The sequence below is a fragment of the Poecilia formosa genome, unplaced genomic scaffold (genome assembly GCF_000485575.1).
Source record: "Poecilia formosa unplaced genomic scaffold, Poecilia_formosa-5.1.2 Scaffold0, whole genome shotgun sequence".
Taxonomy (NCBI): Eukaryota; Metazoa; Chordata; class Actinopteri; order Cyprinodontiformes; family Poeciliidae; genus Poecilia; species Poecilia formosa.
In genome coordinates, this window is record NW_006799939.1 from 136,603 (window position 1) to 153,743 (window position 17,141).

Below are 17,141 nucleotides of genomic sequence, written 5' to 3' on the forward strand. Positions count from 1 at the left end.
TAATTGCTGCCTGTTTTCTTTGGTGCCACCTTTTTAAGGGGAAGTTTATCCGTTTTAGTCATCATGCAAGGTTAAATTGAGACTTTAAAATATTCACTTCTGCTTGTTGCTCAGTCAACTGGCAGATATTTTTTTTACATCTGGAATTTATTAAACACCACAAAGCGCAGAGGACTACCTGATTGCTAAAAAGTCAATTAGAATGAGAATTTAAATATGCATGTGTGTGTGTGTTTTTAGATGCCAAAATCTATAGTGTAATTCAATGTCAGAGACCTCAAATCAATAAATGCTGAATGCATTAAAAACAGTTGCTCAACAGCATGCGATTAAGCCTCTGTGTTGCCGTGCATCTGTGTATGTGTTGAATTTCTCCACTTGGCTGTTTCTACTAATTTGTATGATCAAGGGAATGTGTGCTAAATGAATAAGTTCCTAACTCGGCTCTGTACGTCTGTTTTCAAAATACACCAATTCCCATGTTGTATTTACATTCATTTCAATATAGTTTTAATATTCATGAACCAACCAGAAGAAAGAAAAATCATTAATGGTAATTGAAAGGGGACTCGGGGTGTACAGAATGAACTCTTAGAAGAAGTCTTGTGCTTATGCTGTGCATTTCTTACTGATGTGTAGGCTGGATAGTGAATATGCATGAATGTCCCTAGCTAGCAGGACAGTTTTCCTCAGTGTTGTCTTTTTATGCCCTTGATTGTGTTGACCATATGCTGGCAAAAATACATTTAAAAACAGAGCATAGTTATCTGCTTGTGTCTCAACCAAATATTTCATTTTAAGAGGAAAATGTGGCAGCAAAAGTGATTATTTTGCTATGTAGAAGTTGAGTAAATTATACGTTATATTACATATTTTGATTATACTCCGAATGTTGCATTTCTTATGTTGAGCCACACTCCATCCAGGAGATGTTCTCTAGGGGAAAAAAAAAATGTTTTTCCACAGTCAGTAAAGATTTAGGCAGGCATGTCATCTGTTTATGGTGTTTCACTGTGTTTTGTTAAGTCCACAGTCAGGAATTTAGAGCACTTCATTCTTTGCTATGCTGACAAACTTTACAAAGTTGCAGATTTTATTTTCCAGCAAGACTTGTGACCTGCAAATACTGATGCTATGTGAGTATGGTATTAAGTCAAGTTAAGTTTTTGTATTCATATTTCAGCAACAAAGCAGTTCAAAGTGTTTTCTATGATGAAACCAAACGCAATTTCAACATTTTTGCAGTTGGTTGAATTTTTAGGCAGACTTGTGAAGACACTGTTCCAGTAATCAATTTTACTGAAGATGAATGCATGGACGAGTTTCTCAGGATCTTGTTTGGACATTAATCTGTTAATCCTGGTAATGTCCTTTAGATATAGATGCCAACTTTGTCTCTGTCTTTGTGTGTGTTTGAAAGGTTAGGTCTGGATCCATCCCCCTACCCAGATTTCTGAAATTAACTTTTTAATGACTTCTTAATGTCTTTTCTAAGTCGTTGAATCACCTGTTACTATAGTTCCTTGTGCGCATTTATTTTTATTATGGAAAGACACATGTATTTATGCTAAGTCACAATAGGTGGCTTTTTTTTATTTTGTTAAAACTGACATTTTAAAAGTTGGCAAGTACATTTTGAATTTTGTGGCTAATTTTGGGCTCTTTAATGATTAGGTTGGCTTTTTAAAATGACATTTTCTACCTGGTGATGAGCTTAAACTACGATTTCCAAAATAATTTCAACACGTCCTAATCCTCATGCTTAGTGACATGCACAGGTTGGAAGCTCAAAAGGGTAAAAGTAGTGACTTTGATGTACTCTTTTCAACCATTTTGTTATCTGCTTCCTTTTTTCTTGCTTTCTTGAGACATCAATGAACAAGACAAAACCCAACGTGTTATAGGAAATTGTTTCTTTTTGAATAGGTTACATCTCTTTGCCTTTGACGTTCTCTGAAGTTGTAAACACTTCACCATATTTAAGATGCGTAACGTTTAGATGGCTTGACTTTTTATATAAGATTGCACACTGAAGGGTGCCTGTGGTTCCTTGTATTCACTGGTAGAAAATATATTTGACTGTAGAGTTTCAGACCTTCAGTTTAAACTGAGAAGTGCCTAATTAAAGTCAGCAACTGATTCTTCTGTGCATTTCTAAAGACAGTAAGATTTCTACTTATGTAAAATGATCTGTTAAAAAAACAAAAAAAACAAAAAAGAACTGGTATTCATTTGCTTTAAATTAAATGCTGAACAACAGTAAAATATCCACTGACACTGGGATTATGCCATTCTGTTCACACTAAGTGTTTCTCATACAAATTATTAAAAGATAAAAGCCCAAGCTTTGCCACAGTTTTACTTAGTCTCCTGCCCTTGATTTGAACCTTTAAGTGAACTGAAAACATTTAGTATTAGTTCTGCACTCTGTCACAAGTCTTTAAAAATGACACATTGCTTCAGTAATGAACTGTGTAGTGACCCCAAACAACTATAAATGTCACTCTCCAACATTGAGATATATTCAGAAATATACAAAATGTTGACATTGCTGAACACTCACTTAAGCACTATTATTTAAGGGCCTATTATATAAGGAGCTGCTACAAGCCTCACAGTGTTTTGTTTTAAATGAACTGATGCATGGAAGTGAGTGACATTAAGGCCAAAACTGTTTGCTTTTCATCAACTTGACATCGAGGTATAAACAATCAGAAATCTGCAGTGACCTTTTGAGTTGTTTACTTGGGGCAGTTGTTTTATGTCCATGCTCCAGTATGGCAGACACCAGACATTGGTTTGCATCTGACTGGAGACGCACGCACGCACACACACACATACACACACTCACGCACACACACACACACTTTGCACTTGATGCCTGGGGCTGGTTCTGGTACAACCCAGGGATTGGCATTTAATCTGTCAGTTCTACAGGGCATTAGCCTACATTTTCGGGTATGCAGAAGCAAAAAATAGTCTTGGGGATAGAGAGAGAGACTGACAGCTACATAGGGGGAAAAGGCATGGTGAAAGACAGGAGTATGTTGCTTAATTCAGACGTCCTGTGTTTGTAACACTGAGCCCAGGGCAGTCTGAGAACTACACCAAGAACTAGGCTGACCAGATTATGACCTTGCTATAATATTTTCTTTTGAAGTGCACATTTCACGGGTTTCAGGCTAAAAATTGTGTTTTTTAAAAAAAGTAAGATGTCTAAAAAAGCCAAAAACATGCCTATAGTTGACTTGAACTTAAACAAGTAATTTAGTGCTACATGGATGAAGGAAAATATTCGCCACCAGTTTAAAAGCACAATCTGATAAAAACCTGTCAAAGCCCCTTCAGCTTTTCCCTCAATTGACCACAAGCTCAAAACAAATAGATATTCCTTTTATTTGTTCATCTGGTTGAGTGGTGATGTGTGGATGAGTGGCCCTTTAAGTAAATGGGTTCATAATTACAGCCTGTCACATAGCATCCGTTCTTAAAAGGTCCTCCTGAACGGCAATCAAAAAACTTCTCAACTTTCACCAGTTCCTCCGGCAGAGCTTAGTACTCATGGCTTTTCCCTGTTGCCCAGCTGTGGTTTTACACCTCTTGAGGCCAACATGATACAAGGATCGAAGATCTTTTTTAATAGTTGAGTCTTATGTGCAGATAATTGCAAATGTTCTAAAATCAGGGCATACTTGCCTGAAATAAGATCTGTAACTGCTTGGTGCGTGCAATATTAATGATGTCAAAGAGGCAGTTGTAACGTGCCTGCAGTACTTTAAGTGTTTCAAAAATGTTCCATGAGTGACCGTCTAGGAGTGTATCTGTGATAATTTATGTGATAAAAAAAGTGTGTTGTAGGCGGGAGGTTATGGAGAACAAGATGGTGACTAGCGTAGCAGGGCAGATGTTCAAGATTGAGATGCAATGTCAGCTGCTGTCTGGAATGAGAAAATGAATTATCTTTAAGTGGATGCTCCCAACAGGCGGCTGACCGGATGCTATTTTTATTTGGCCTGTAATTATTTTTGTTTTTTGAGAAGTGTAACATTGATGAGTGATCTTGAAACAGTTATGTTGTCTGATTAATCTGCAATGACTCTTTGTAAAGGTCATGTTAGAGAGGTCAGAGGTCATCCTAAAGACTCTGGAGGTGATGCTTGCTGCGGTAGGTGATGGATCACCTGGCTGTGTCTCTGTGGTGACATTTTAGTCCTTATATTATGAGATTTTCCTGTTTGATTTAGTTCTGTGTAGAGATGCTTGTAGTTATTTCTGGTCTGGCTGTTTTAGTCTTGTATTTTTCATTACACTAAAGCATTTCTTTCATTATGTACTTTAGAGAACATTCCACATGCCAACTGTTATTGCTTTTTCCATCCATTAAATTTATTTTTGACTGAATTCAAATAATTCAAAACTGCATTATACAGATAACAGCTGAGACCTTTAGGGCTAATGGCTGAAGGTGATTTTGTTTTTCAAAATGTTTCTCATGATAACTGTGTGTGGCTGCTTGTTTTTGTGTGACCATCATATTCAGGCATGTAGATTTTATCCTCCATGGACATTTGTCACTGCCTATGTGACAGGCTGGAAATAAAGACAGATTGAGCAAACATATTACTGTTTTAAATTTAGAAATTTCCACCTCACCTAACTTTATTTACACCTGTTTCGCTCGTCTTGAGCAATGTGATAAAATTAATAAACTACCTGAAGAAAACCATGTTTAAAAAAAGGTGACTTACCTCGTATATGCTGTTTCGGTCTTCCTAGTTTAAATGGGTGTCCTGGAAATGAAACAAGCTTCCAGGGGTTTATTATCATTTTTCTCCCCACTGCATCAGTTTCAGCAGATGACAAAATTAGCAGAACTTGTCTTTATTGGACTTATTTTTTTTTAACCTGCTTTCCCAAACGTATGTCGTCATCCTAAAATATCTGTATCCCTTGCACCGTAATATTAAAATAAACACAGGGAAGGAAGGCAGTTAAATGCTCTGGATTTTATTTTGGTTTGTCATCATGTTAGTGGCTGAATATAACTGCTCTCAATTTTTTAAAAAGATTTATTAATTGTAGATAAATGAGAATCATTCTTAACAATAAAATATAAATTCAAGTTGACAGTTGTGATTTAATTAAAAAAAATAATAATTTGAAAAGAGCCTGTCTCAAACATTATAGGTGCTTTTTGAAGTCTCTGTGCCAAGCATCAAATGAAAGTTACCCCATTTATGACATTTTCACCATCATGTTTTTGCTATAGATCAGTGTTTCTCAACCCTGGTCCTCAGGCTCCCCTGCTCTGCATGTTTTAGATGTGCCTCTATTCCAGAGCAGCTGATTCAAATGATTGCATGACCATCAAGTACTGCAGAAGCCTGTTGATCACCCAGAGATACAATTCAGGTGTGTGGCAGAAGGGAAATACCTAAAACATGCAGGACAGGGGGCGGTGAGGATCAGGGTTGAGAAACGCTGCTATAGATTTATATTTGTTAATACTCACTGAAAGGAAGCATACCAAGAAATTCAGTGAGAGTAGAATAACTTTTTAAGCTTTTCTAATATTTAAGAATACGGCAAATTGCAAAGCAGGCAATTAAGTTTTTAACTTGTGGCTGAACAATGTATTAGACATGTCTCATTATCCCAATATCTCTGTACACATTGTGTATGTCACAAGGATTGCCTGCACTGCAAAAAGTGTTAGGTAAGTTTTTAAGTAACATGTTTTCAAGTTCTGGATGCATGTGATGTACTTGGTAACACCTGCACAATGCAGCATAAAAAGCTGTGCATGGTGCAGAGGAGGTTAGGTTGTCAAGTCATTTAACAACGAGCTACGTTGGTTCAGTGCCAAAGCAGCAAATGTCAGCCAGAAGTAACTTTTTAATAAAACCTAGTTGAGATGGAAACATTAAATATTTTTTTTCATCCAGTAGTTGGAACTTATTATCTTAGGTCGACAATTGCTGTGAACCCAAAGCAGAAAGACAACACTTTTTGTTTTTGTTCATTTGTCGCAGTGATGAATACTGTTACTTTCTTCCAGTATCTATCACTATCACAACATTCACTAATATCACAAATCTCACATTCTCCTAATATTTGTGTGCCCCCACACCTATGGCAATTGACATGTGAATATACCCACACACATCCTCTGAGTCAGGGGAATACTGTTACTCCATAACTTCAACATGAAGCAATTTTGTTCATAACTAATGACCTTGATGCCTCAGTAATGCTATAGCAATAAAGTGCGTTTAATTAAATTTCCAGTTAAATAGATAACATGCAAGAGAAGAAGACAAATGGCGGTAGAGTAGTGAAGGAGAAAATGGGAAGAGATGGATTAAAAAGGTGGGCAACATTTAAGAGTATCTTTATAAAAAGGAAGCTGTTTTACTTCGAATTAAATGAGTTGACCCACCAGAGCCACTTTGATTTCAATTTAATTAACTTTGGTTTTAGTGACATGTTCAGTCTTTATGAGTGCTGAACTGAAAGAGGTATTAAGAAGACCAAAGAAGAGAAAAATGCCTCTCAGGTGCTCGTATGGCGTTTGCTTCTTTTTCTGCAGGTATTTTTTTTAACAAGGCTACACTTTTACCTCCTCTGTTTAATTTTGTATATCTTTTTTTTTCTTGTGTAATATAATCTCTGTTGTAGCTCACTGATAACACTTTTTGTTTCCCTGATAATTCTCATTAAATCCTACAAAATTAATTTGAGGGAACTCATTTAAAAGTGATGTAACACAAATATCAAGACAGTTATGCCGCATAATCAAAACCCAATCCTTTAAAATACTTACACATTTAAAGAGGAATGACAAAAAAAATGTGTCAGGAGGTTGTGATTAAAAATATTGGAAAGGAAACTTTTCTCAAATTACTCGTATAGACCAAAACTCGCCAGTGGCTGATTCATTTAGAATTTAAGCTTGAACTACACTGTGAAAAACATGTGTTGTCCAACACTTTAAATACCCTCAAAGAAGTCATAGATGGTTAAAAAAAAAAAAAAAAAAAGTGTTCAACCTGATAATTATGAAAATACAATTTAATCAATAGTTGTTTTTATTTAAATGTGTTTTTGGTTAAATATGTCCCAGTTTTTCCTCAGTTTTGGTGGTTTGTTTTGGTAATGTTAACTTGTCAGTAGTACTGAGAATACAAGCCAAGTGATTAAAAAAATCACACACACAAAAATCACAACAGCTGCTGAATTAGTGCTGCTGTAGCATAGTCATAACTCCTACTTATTCCATTTTCTTCCAGTATTACCTACATTTTATCCAAATCATACCAAGTATCTTCAACAAAAGAACTCTGTAAAATGAATTCTTTTATTCCACATTGTAGAAATACTAGGCTGTCATATAGCTAAATAGCTTGCGTTTGTAATTTTAAACTAGTGATGTAAAGGCTTTATCTAGAATTCACTGTAATCTTAATTAGGCCAGGACCGAGAATCTCATCATTGCCTCATTAGGGTTTTAGGTGTAAAAGAAGAGGAAGAAAATGATAGAAAACTTCAAAAGAGGAGGGAATCGTGGTTACATTTTGTTGTTGATGTTGCACGACAGCTTTGTTGGACGAGCTGCTTAAAATTTGTGAATGTACCTTTGATCACAGGTTCATTAAAATGTTAAAAAGAAAAACAAATGACTTTGTTTTTCTTGCTTTATTTCAGTTCTATCAATATTTATGAATTGTCAAAGTAAAATATCAACCTAATCTTTGTATTGGGATTTTTTTTTTTAATTCAAAGTTTGTTTGTTTTTTTTTTTTCATTGGTGAGCACACCCTCAGAAAATATAAGCTTGTTACTAAACACTGAAACCGAAAGGGAGAAAAATGCCCAGCTTGTTCCCAGGGAAATGTTGATTTGGTCTGAATGTGGAGAAATGTCTTTTGAAACATTGGCTCATCTGACAGATGGTACATAGAGAGGACTGCTCTGACCCTTTGTTCACCTGTTCTGACAAAACACAGGTAAACCACAGCACCTGCTGCTTCGCTTCTCTCTCATTATCCCCACCCTGACTTGCTGTCAAACTGCCTCATGAACAAAACTGAATCTTTATTTTAGCTTTAATTATGCTTCTTACAGTATTATGCTTTGCATTTTTCTAAAAGGGCAGACCAGGTAGTTATTCTACAGAAGGTTCTTGGACCTGAGCTTAGCTTACAAGTGTTTGATGTGTTTGTTCAGTTTATAGTGAGTCAAATACACCTAGCTCACCTAAAAGTGTTTTTTTTTTTTTTTTTTTACACAAATCTAATAAGTAAACATATGAAAGTGCAAATGTAAAGCTCTAGGAGACAAAAGGGTAATGGTGGGTCAAAGAAGCACCTGTAAGCTTTTGACATTCTCCCTGTGGTCTTGTTTTAAGTTGAAGATTTTCAAAGCTGACATTTGCTGGTGTTGGCTAAACAAGCAGTGACCCGGAAAGTCCTGAGCCACTTAGATACTATGTACTCACTGCAACTTATAAGTGATGACATGCATGCCCTCTGCAATAGTGTCCTTTCACTGTGCACTGTTGGGGGGTGAAAAGTGACGGCATAATTTGTTGAAAAACTTTTCAGTTCTACTTTCATAATAGTTGAAGTACAGTTTTTCAACGTTTCTGTCACACTATTGTCACTTCAAGATTCAATAAGTTAAAGCATAGAGACGTGATTGATATAAATTAAGTCATGAAAGATGACAGTGAGATCTTTGACCTTTAAAGGTTTGCCTCTGAATCCTCAAGGGAGGCTGTAGAAGAGAAAGGGATATGAAATGTGACAGTATTACTCGGTGTTCCTCAGCTGAGAAACTTCAAGAAAAATTGAGAAACTTTTACAGCCTGGGAAGAATGACGGCATGGCCATCTTCCTTAGGCTTCTGCAGTCTTTACTATTATGTAAACAAAGTATATGCAGTGTTTTTATCAGACAATAAACTGTTCAGTACACACATCACAAATTAAGTCATTGTAAGGTGATGTTAAACGGAGACGGGCTTTTAATGTTTTATAAACACAAATCTGAAAAGTATGGTTTTCATATGCATTAAGCCACTTCTATTTTTTTTTTATTCTGAATAAAATGCCTTTTAAAATACCCTCGTTAGCAAATTATTTACAGGTTGTTAATTTACAGCCCTAATTAAGAACCTGTTCAAGTATATGCCAAGATAAAACTGATGAATGCAAGTCCAGACTTTGACTAGGACACTTCTAAACCTGTGGATTTGCTTTGGATCTTTGTCCGGCAAGACGACGCGTAGCCCCATCATCTGAAGCAGCAAAACGTCGCAAATCATCCCACCAGTATAATCATGTTTGACTGTTGGTTTAATGCTCTTTTTCTGAGATGTCTGACTTTATGATTCAGTCAAGGTTTTTTATTTTTATTTTTTAAAGATTGTCATACAACATAGAAGGTTTGGAAAATTTACAACAGCAATAAAGAATAACTTTCAAGAAAATAACCAGACTTTAGTCTTTATTCATTTATTTCTAGTCGGTTATACTGTAATTCTTTTTTTTCTATTTGTGCTTATGCACACATATACTATGAACAAAAATAATTGACTACAGAGTGTAGTCAATTATATTGACTGCAAGTGTAGTCAATTGTATTGACTACACTCTGTAGTCAATATAATTTTGACTACAGAGTGTAGTCAAAATTATATTGTTGTTGCCTACTTTGGCAGCAGGAGAGTATAAAAATGAACCACAATCAAAAGGATGAAATTAAATAGTATTAAGCGGACTTTGTGAATTAGATTCCCATATTTAAGTTAGACAACAGACGTTTTCTCTCCAAGCAGGATTCCTTCTTTCATTTCCATTTAATCCTCATTAATCAACTAATCTGCATCGCTTTTGCTTTAGTCTGTAGCAACTTTTCAAGAAGTAAACGTTTTCATGGCTTTATTGATGACTGCTTTGCTGCTTTAAGTGGCGTAATTATTCGGCCTTTCTGTTATTTTGATTGCTGCTGTGTTGCAGATTGTTTGAATGATTCCAGGTCATTGAGCATGTGAAATTGCAATTCTCCGAGAGAGGTCTTGTAATAATTTATGACCTTGAAACCAACCTTGATTGTTTACGCTTGGGCTAATTTTGTCTGAATGCATTCAGCCAAGAGTGGCCTTTCACCTGAGTCATTATAACAAAGACTTACCCCCTTGTCTGATCTTTGGATTCAAATAATTACACAGAGACGGCCACTCATACACAGAATAGTGTAGCTTCACACAGACAGTGAAGACCAGATGAACATAACCTTCTCCCCTATGTCTTGGCAATGAAGCAGACTAAACTTTTCTCTTTTTACTTGAGGTAGAATCACCAAAATTTTAGTTTCAAGATGGTACTTTCTGCTAACGTTGACCCGCCTCGTGTGCTTTTTATCTCCTACAGTGCAGATTATGAACATTTTATTGATTAGCAGCAAATAGTGCAGGACCACTACAGAAAATAACCAACATCAAGGAATGAAAGCACAGCCTTCGTGGTATGATCAGAGTTTCTGATTGATCGGGCTGAACAGTATCTCTACCCTCAGATTCAATCATGTGCACAACCTTTCTGTGTATGAAATGAAAGATGTTGCAATAGTTTGTGACCTTGTACAGAATGAGGGAGCAATCTTTTAGTTGGTAACATTCCTCTGTTCTTTGTGTTTCCTCACTACCTCCATTGGCAGAACATTATTAAATGATATGCTGAGGAATGTATGTAGGAATGTTGTTCTTCAATAGGCTAAAGTTTGTTGGATTTTGACATTTTTCCTTATACTTTGATTTCTACAAAAAACAAGAGAAAAAAAAAAGAAAAAAACATTCTTGCTCTGAGATTCACCCAGCACATTTCTGTAAAATATTTTCATTCACATGATCGGTTTTTATGCCTTGGCAACAATTGATCAGACACTAGAGGTATAATACTGAAACTTTCAGTACTTACCAGTAAACATGGGCTACGTTCCAGTAGTAATTTTTAAAATAGGCATGTGATTTAAATTCAGGAATAAAATACCCAAATGCACGATCTCTGTGGATTTGTGTAGAGATCTTTGTTTATCGTCTGAAATATTAACTTATCAGCTTTTTCTCTGTCACAGCCTGGGGCTGGGTACTATCGCATTAATGCCCCATAATAGCCCTTCCTCTATAAATAACAGGACTTGGCATGGAGAATGGGACTCTCGGGGCTCTTTTTAGGATTCAGCTATATAGTCTTCCTTCTCGAGGTTCATTGAAGTGCTCTTCTCTAATGCAATTTCCAGCACATCTGTGCAGCTGTCTGTGTGGGTCTGTTTCACATGAGTCTTTCCCTCCCTCCCCCCCCTGTCTTTTATTAGCCCTTACTCTATTATGAAGCATTCAAGCGGTCAATGCAAGTCATTTACAGTAATATGGTATTTATTACACATTCATCTAATTTTACATGACAGATTTCTCTCCTTTTCACGGCGGTGTGACTGTGTGTCCAGCATTCTTTGAAGGCCATAATCTGAAAGCTTTGCACAACATCTGACTATCCTTTACAAGGCCCAGGTGGACAGTACAGGAGCATCCTATCTACAGCATACCCAGAGGCGGAGTGGGTCAGCCATAAAATAGCTATGTTATAGGTGTGTATTGATTGGTCAACAGATTGCTTGTATCTTGTAAATGGTATACTAGTAATAAATGAGGAAGGATGACAAGAGTCAACATTTTTCTTTCTCCTCTTGCGTTGTTTTAATTCTGGTGCCTTGTCACAGCTACTGCTATCAAAGATGTGCTCCAGATTTTAAAAACACAACAATCTCTCTGTGTGCCATGGCATTTCACTTTAGTATTGTTTTCTTTTAATCTCAAGTTACTTTTATTGGACTTCTTTCATGTAAGCATCTTTCATTGAAGCTACACCCCCTGTGCTTTCAACCTTGTTTTTTGGTTGCAGTTGTTTAGTTATTTTAGTTTATTTTTGTCTTTGTTTCTGTTTTTATGAAGAGGAGCTGAAAAACGAATGGGCTTTAAAAAGTGCGTTCTGGATTTGTGTTTTAAGTGAAACTAGAAAAGGGATTCAGCAGCTTTACCTCTCAAATCTCCTCCTTCAATCACAAACCTTTTCATAGCTTTGGACCACTCATTTCTTTCCTTCATTTTTCAAAGATTTGATGTTGAATTTGCTTTTCTTTCCTCACAACCACGTTTGCCTAAATATTATTTATCCTGTACCCTGGATATTTTTGATGGTAGACTTACCCCAGTTATTGAAATATTTGAATTAAAGATTAAGAAATCAAATTTAACTAAATCAGACTTCCCAAGATATATGCCTGGGACTCAAAACTGTGAAGTCTTGGACTAAGGCCTCGCTCCAAACGTGTTGCACTTTACACCTGTTCCACCGCCACGCCCAGCAACTTTATTTTTTAATGTTGTTAAAACTGGCAGCCTCATTTGTTTTATCTGTCATGTATTTGTCTTTTATTTCTGCTAACATATCTCAGGACACTCAACAGATCTCCTTGTAAAATTGTCATAAAAAATTAATTTTTACAGTTTCCTGTCGCACTGTTTTCTGTTCCCTATTCTCCACATTGCAAACTGTAATGTGTTTTAGTTTGTTCGCATTCAGGTTCCACAGGTGTAGAGTTAGCTACTTCTTTATAATTTCTTTTGTTTCGTAAAACTCCACCAATACAGTAATACACATAGGAATGAGTACAGTCTCTTTTGGAGCAACAGTGTTTTTCTTACAATAGTTCAGTTTCTTCTGTCAGACAGGGGAGACTTTTTTTTTTTTTTTTTTTTTTTTTGCTGCTGCTGTTGTTACAAAACACGCAGGAAATATAAATATGGAACACTGAATAAAACATTTAAAAAATAAACATGATTTGTGGGTCCCCCTGTTGATAAAATCAAGTAACGTCTTGGATTACAATAGCTGTTGTGAAATTGAAATTGCCTCAGTGACCAAGAGTATAACTGCATTATTGATTCAGCAGGAGTTTGTAGAAGTGGAAAATATGTGAAGGAGCAATTTAAAACATTTGCTCACTCTCACTTACTCGCACTCACAAACACCCGTGCACTCATCGACTCACATGTTAATTACAGAGGCTTGATGGGTACTTAACCTTGCCCCTTGCTGCTTATGCTAATGCAGAGAGGTCAGGGGTGTACCGAGTGGCTGGCTCGCTGTCAAATCGACCAGAAATGGCCGTTGAAGTGCAGACGAGAGGGCGAGGAAGACAAAAGGAGCAGCAATAGGCCAAGTATGGCAAAGAGGCAAGAGAAACGGACATGCAACAGAGCTATATCTTCAATGCCCCGCTTCATTTTATCAGATTGTTTGGAGTGGAGAAATCTTATTTTATTCATCTAGTTTAAGTTGAAGTTATACACTCTCAACCTCACAAAGTTTCTCACGGCTCATATCACTATGACCTCATCCTCGAGCAACATGTTTGCTAGGGAACATATGGCAGAGGCTCTGTGTGTATATAATGAGCTCATACTTTCTCCCGCTATGTAGCCAAAACCTTATCTGTATATGGCTGAGGACGCTGCGCAGCAAGGAGTCATTGAGCGGAAACGCACACACTCATGAATGTGTGAAAGTCTGTTTTAGATATTTGGCTTCTAAACTAAAATGAACCACTTCTGATTGTACATCATTGATGCTGTACAATACATGAACATATTCTAAAGTAAAGGTTTCTAGATTTCATAAATTAAAAATGGTTGATAAAGTAATAAATGAATATATCCATACTAATGCAAATGTGTCAGGGATTTATGATGTACATCATGGCATGATTAAATGTAGAAAGAATTAATTGTAATTTCATGATAAAGTGATAGGTATTTTAGAATTGAATTCAGCCATTTAAACATTCCTATCCCTAAGTGCACCATGAAAAACAAGTGCATCTTGATATATTAAAATATAATTAAAACATTACTTTCAGTAGATTTTTGTAAATGAAGTTTAGGTAAAATTTTTGCTATAAACCTACCTTAATTGTGTTATTTCTAATAATTCCCACATTATTGTGGCATTTAACAGACCATTTTGATAACTGACTTAAAACGAGAAGTTTGGTCTTCTGGTTCAAACTGAAGACGCTGCTCACATTGCTTCTGGCTCAGTGTTAGCCTAACATACACTCGTTTATATGTTGACATCAGTTTCGATGCTAAACATGAACGAGAAGATTGCAGACATTCAATGCTTTCTAGAGAATGTCAGTGATTATGTGACCAAATGTGTGTTGCTGTCATTGAAAAAAGCCCTTTGGAAGACTCTACCCTGATCCTCTAAGGAACACTTTCTCTTTCACTTCAGATTTTGCTGTGTGAAAGTTGAAGAGTCTCTTATATAGGTCATGCTCTCTGGTCCGCCTGATGCCTAGGGTAACTTAATGTCATATTCCTAGCATGAGGCATCTCGAAGTCAACCTGATCAATTCAGTTGGACATTTAGTCTAGTCTAATTTGACTTATTCACTGTGTCTACTCAGCTGTTAAAAACAAGTATGTACAGCACAGCACTCTCCACCACATATACGACAGAGGTCAGCCATCTATGTGCAGTCCTAAGAATGCTGCACCTATCACCAGCTTGGACCGCTGCAATGTGTATGCACAGTATGTTTAGACATTGTTTGAACCTTTGGTGTCAGGACTTTGAGGAGAAGTGACAGAGTTGAAAAAGGGCTGCAGAGTGGAGGAGAGATGTGCGCACACACACACTAACACACACACGCATCTCCCCACGCATACATCCCTTTCGTCTGATCTTGGGGGACATCTGCTCTAGTCTGGGTCATTGGCAATGAGAGCTTTATTAGACTACTAAGCATTACCATAGCAACTGCATCCCATAATCCCTCTCCATCTCATTCCTCCCAGGAATTGTACGCAACGTGATTGGCCTTTCCCACTGGGGCGCTCAGACAGCAACTCAGCCGCTCTCTGCTTCCTCGCCATGTCAGCTATGGCTGTGGGTCCATGGGCAGGGAGCGAGAGTCACATTAAAGGAACGTTTGGTGCATTTTGGCATGAGACGTTGTCAATTAGGCAGCTGCACCCCTGCTGTGTATGTGTCTGAATGTGCACTAATGCCAGAGAGAGATTTTCATGGCTTTAACTGTGATGGGGAGTCACACTTATCAGATGCATCTCTGAATGTTTGTATATGTGGCTTTGTTCTGTCAGCCTTGAATTTTTGTATAGGTGTAGCAGGAGAAGAGAAGTGATTATTTAATTGAATATCTAGGAGAGTGACTGAAACTTTCCAACTTTTGATCAGAATTTTATACTTACTTTTAGTGACTTGGAATATTTTGCTTTACTGCTACACTCTTCCCTCCCTCTGTATATTTTTACAGTCTGTTGACACCATAAAAAGGCAGTTGCAATAACATGGGTTTTGTTCCTTACTCTCTGGCAGTGGCAGGCGGCCAGTAGATAAAACCCGACAGTTTGAATACACATTGTAAATATACTTTGGATCAGTTGAGTAAAATGAGCCATTGTATCCAACACCATGATATCTTTCTTTATTTGTCAGCCCACTTTGTAATTACCCATCAGCCCTCTTACAAATGTGGAAGTGTGTAGGAACATTAAAACGCGCCACATGTAGTGTTAAACCTTTTACAGTGTCTCGGTACAAATGTTCTGTACTTGGCCCAAAATAAGGATTTTGTTTCTAAAATAAACAATGAACACTTTTTGATTTCTGGTTTCACTGTTTTTTTTTTTTTCTTCTTTCATCTTCTACCATGTTTCATCTGTCCTTCCAGTTCTCATTCATGTGACAGTGTAAGCAGGCTTTGAATTGAGTCGTCTGCCTTCACATTCCATTCCCTTGCACAGTCCTCCTCCTCCTCCATCACTAGCTCTCTTTGTTTTGTTGAAGAATACAAACAGTGTGAATTAAAACACTACTGACAGTTTGCATCCAGCCTCACTGCTGCTTCTCAGTCCCCCTCCTACGATTTCTCCCTACTTATGTGTTTCCCCTCTTCCATCCTTCCCTCCCTCTTCCACTCCTGCTGTCAGGAGGCTTCATTATTAAAGATTTATGGCAGAGTCTGGGCAGCTCCTCCAAAAGCTTTTGTCAGACAGACCGCGTGTCTCAAATCTCACTGCCACTAACTGGAGGTGACACGGAGACTTGCACAGATCATGTGCACACATACATTTTGGCACACTGTTTATCTGCATAGCTTTCGTTTTTTGTTCAGCACATTTAAATAGGAACACACAAGATCAATGACATGTTGTTTTAAATAATATTTGAATTATAACTTACCAATGAATATAAATAACCGCTGGTTGTCAATGGGTTTCTGAGGACTTCATAATTTCGCTAGCTAGTTTATTTATTTTACAAGTTTCCAATGCGAGGTTCGAAAATGGACTGTTTATGTAGATTACGTTCAGTGATGCTGAGAGGGTCCTCCCACAGCAGGGCTGGTGCCACGCTTTGTGAACACAGCTGTCCGCCCACTGTAACCGAGTTTGTAAGGTGATTAAAAACTTAAAAATCAGACCAAAACAGCATTATCAAATTGTTTCATGGTTGTTGCAGTTTAAATGTCAAGTACAGCTACTCTGAACTATGAGGAAATGTTAAACCTGAACAGATTTCCGATGTGCCTCACTTATCAGACGCAGATCCTGGTTCCTGAGCGTGAGCAAGGGAAAGGACTGTTGGTTGTCAAAATAAAAACATGAATTTTCTGCTCCAAAAGTGGAACGGTTTACTCTGTTAATGTGACAGACAGTTAATGTTTATAAATTCTATAGAATTTATAAAATTTTATAGAATTTTATAAATTCTATAGAGTAACTACAAACCTGATGAAAAGGTGTAAATGCAACAAAAAACCCTTTTAAATAAATTTTGCAGATGAAGACTTCTGCGATTACTTGCATTTGGGGAGCAGCACATGCACATGATTGCTGCTGCAGTGTTTGCTTCTTCAAACTTGAAACTGATGAACAAACCTTGGGGGTTGTGATGGTTTTAATTTGTTTGTTGAAACAAAAGTGCTGTAAAACAGTGCAGCTTTACGGGTTCCTGTGAAGGTTAGCTGAAATGTTGAACACGACAGACTGAG

At 37.0% G+C, this 17,141-nt stretch overlaps 1 protein-coding gene across 3 annotated transcripts in view; it reads left to right on the forward strand.

Moving 5' to 3' along the window:
- cdkal1 (CDK5 regulatory subunit associated protein 1-like 1) overlaps nucleotides 1–17,141 on the forward strand; it is a 186,596-nt gene that overhangs the window by 33,065 nt on the left and 136,390 nt on the right. The gene's annotated exons all lie outside the window — the stretch shown is intronic.